The sequence below is a fragment of the Octopus bimaculoides genome, chromosome 4 (genome assembly GCF_001194135.2).
Source record: "Octopus bimaculoides isolate UCB-OBI-ISO-001 chromosome 4, ASM119413v2, whole genome shotgun sequence".
NCBI lineage: Eukaryota > Metazoa > Mollusca > Cephalopoda > Octopoda > Octopodidae > Octopus > Octopus bimaculoides.
Window position 1 is genome coordinate 101353868 of NC_068984.1, and position 3847 is coordinate 101357714.

A 3847-nucleotide genomic window follows, 5' to 3' on the forward strand; every position below is an offset into this window, starting at 1 on the left:
TGGTGGTGGTGGTGGTGGTGGTGGTGGTGGTAGTGGTGAAAATAGTAGTAGCGGTAGTAGAGACAGACAACACTAGCTCAACAGCAGATGCAGACCTGTAAGCATCTTAAAGGGTCTTAATGCCACAAGCGAACAGAATTTGAAACAGCGAGTGAGTATCTGTGAGTGTGTGTGTACGTGCGGGCGCGAGTATGTGTATGTGAATGTGTTTGTGTGTGCGTGCAAGCGTGCGTGTGCGCGTATATGCCAGTGTTGCGTGTGTGTATTCTTTGCGTGCTTGTCTCTGAATGTTGAGTATTTGTGTGTATACGTGTATGTGTGCGTGTGTTCCTTGTGTGCGCGTGTGTTTGCATGTACGTGTTTTCCGTATGTGTATGACAGTGTGTATGTGTGTGTGTGTGCGTGTCACTTTGTGTGTGGTGTGTGTGTGTTCTGAATATATCTTGTTGAAGCTAGTTGATTGCAAGTGTGCGCCTTTGTCTATATGCATGTGTGTGTGTGGTGTATTTCTTGCGTGCTTTCTTTGCCACTGCCTTTTCTGTGTGGTATGTATGCGTGTATGTGGTTTGTATATGTGATTGGGTGCATCTTGTGTGTTCGTGTGTATTCAGTTATTGTTGAGTGTGTATGTGTTCAGCAAATATGTATGAGTCCATGTGTGTGTACGCGCTCCTGTCTGTATGTGCTTGTGCGTGTGAGTGTGTGTAAGCCTATTAGTGTTTATTGAATGTTGCGTTTATGTGCATGTCTGCTGCATGTTGTGATATTCATATATGTAAATATATATGTGTGTGTATGTATGCATGTGTATTAGTGTGTGTGTGTGTGTGTGTTCCTAATGTCTGCTATCTATGTGTATGTACTTGAAAATGCATATAACGTGTATGTTCTGTGAATATATGAGTGTGAATGTGTGTTCCAGAGAGAGAGAGAGAAAGAAAGAGTGAGTGTGTGTTTGCGTGGTGTATGTTCATGATACAGAATGTGTTTATGTGAAGAAAAGGAAAAGACAAAACGAAAGAGAAGGGGAAGTAAGAAAGTGTTTGCGTTTATGCGTGTATGTGTGTGTATGTTTGTTTATGTGTGAATATGCATGCATCCTGTGTATGTATGTATATATATATATATATACGCTTTTGTATATGTCTATATGTGTGTGTTTGCGTGTGTATCCTTATCTTTCTGCGTATGTATGAATGCGCGTGCGCTTACGTGGGTGTGTGAGTGTGTATGTGCCTGTGTGAATGTGCATCACTGCTTGTGTGTACTTACCGAATATGTGTATTCGTATGTGTATTCATTTATGTATCTGTGCTACATACAGCCAGTGTGTATGTGTAAAGTGTAAGTGTTGGTATAGAGAGAACGGGAGGGTAAGTATGTGGCGGAGGAGGAGGAGGTTGAGAAGAGGCGCACGGGTGGGACGTGGTGAGGAGTGGGTAGAGGAGTACGATGGAAGTGGTTGTGGGGGGGTGATCATAGCTGTGGTGGTTCTGGTAGCAGTTGTGTTGTTGTTATTGATGGTAGTAGTGGTGGTGGTGGTGATGGTGGAGGTGGTGGTGGCGGCGGTAACTGCGTTGTCGTAGTAGTGGTGATAGTGGAATAACTGGTAATGGCGATGGTGGCGGGAGGTGAAGGTGGTATTGATGCTGGTTGTGATGATGATGATATTTCGGTGGTCGTTGTAGTGACGGCTGGTGGTGGAATTATAGTAGTAATAGTAGTGAGAGCTGTATCTGTACGGTGTGTGTGTGTGTGTGTACGTAACTGTGTGTCTGCGCATATGTGTATATCTGTGTGTGTGTGCGTGCGTATGTAGTGTTCATGAAGTAATGTGTATGTGTGTATGTCGGTAATGTGTCTGTAAACTATGTATATGTGTATGTATGTGTGTGTGTGTGTGTGTGCTGTCTGTACATAGTATGCATATGCATGTGAAATATTTATTGAGTGTGCGCGTACGTATATCTGCCTCTGTGTGTGTGTGTGCAGATGTAGTGTCTGGAGTATAATGTATATGTGAGTGGAGTGTGTGTGTAGACTATGTATGTGTGTATGGAGAGTCTCAACCTTGTATGCGTATGTACGTGGAATATCTATAAAGTGAGTGCGCGCGCGCGTGTGTGTGTGTGTGCGCGTATGCAATTGTGTCTGTAGGTTGAATGTCTATGTTTATGAAGTGTCTATAGGGTGTGTATGTGTATGTATATATATATATATGTATGTGGTGTGCGTTTATGTATGTGTATGTATATATGTGTGTGCGCGATTATGTATGTGTATATACATATATATATATGTGTGTGTGTGTATGTATATATATATGTGTGTGTGTATATATGTATGTATGTATGTGGTGTTACTATAGCATGTGTGTGTGTGTTTATAGCGTGTAGCGTCTGTAGACAGCGTGTGTGAATGTGGAGGAAGTGTAGGAGTCGGTGTGTAGACTGATAAGTTAAAAGAAAAAAAAACGAAGGGTGTCCATTGGTGGGGGTGGAGTAGAGGCGGTAGTGGAAGTGGTAGATGGAGGACGAAGAGGTGGTTGCCGGATGAAACGTTGGGGAGTAAGGGGAAGAGGGAGAGTTCGAAGTTGTTAGAGTGATGGTAGGTGGTTGGCGTGGTAGTGTTTGGGTAGTAGTTTTGTGGGGTGTAATATAGCAGTGGTTGGTGCGGTAGTGTGATTGTAGTTTAGGGAGTAGTGTTAATGGTGGTGTAATATAGTTGTGGTTGGTGTGGTAGTGTGATTGTAGTTTGAGAAGTAGTGATGGTGGTAGTTGTTGTGGTGGTGGTGGTGGTGGTACTGGTGGAATATAGCGATGGTTGGTGTGTGGTAGTGATTGTAGTTTAAGTAGTAGTGTTATTGGTAGTGTAATATAGCTGTAGTTCGTGTGGTAATGAAACTGTAGTATAGGTAGTAGTGGTGGTGGAATATAGCGGTGGTTGGTGTGGTAGTGATTGTAGTTGTGGTGGTGGAATATATGCTGTGGATGGTGCAGTGTGATTACAGTTTAGTAGTAGTGTTGGTGGTAGTGGGGGTGGAATATAGCATTGGTTGGTGTGGCAGTGATTGTAGCTTTGGTAGTGGTATTAACGGTGGTTGGTGTGGTAATGTGATTGTAGTTTAGGTAGTAGTGTTGTGGTGGTGGTGGTGGTGGAATATAGCGATGGTTGGTGTGTGGTAGTAATGATTGTAGTTTTGGTAATGGTATCAGCGGTGGTGTAACTCAGCGGTGGTTGGTGTGGTAATGTGATTGTAGTTTGGGTAGCGGTACGGATGATTGTGTAATATAGCTATTGTTTGTGTGGTAGTATAATTGTAATTTGGGTAATAGCTTTGGTGGTAGTGTAATATAGCAGTGGTCGCTGTTGTTGTGTGATTGTAGTAGTAGTAGTAGTAGTAGTAGTAGTAGTAGTAGTAGTGTAATTTAGCTGTGGTTTGTATGGTGGTACGGTTGTAGCTTATACGGTAGTGCTGGATAAGTATGGTGGTTGCAAATGCCGTAATGTTGGTGTTGGTGTGATAGTGTGGTAGCAGACGGGTTGGGTGGTAGAGTTGGTATGGTGCCTGGGCGTTGGTTATGTAGCATAGGAGAGGAAGAGGGGTTGCTGATAGTGGTTAGGTCGTAGTATGGGACGAACGAACAATGAGTGGGTGGAAAGGGTAGTGGTGGGAGAGGGTTTAGTGGGAAAGGGATTATGGTGGGTGGAAGTGATGATGGGGTTTAATGAGGAGGACGGCGTTGGCGGAGGAACATTATGATGGAGGGCAGGGGATTGTAGTGGAAGGTTTTTGTGGTGGGAGGAAGAAAAAGGTTGGTTGCTATAAGAGGAGGTAGGAGAGACT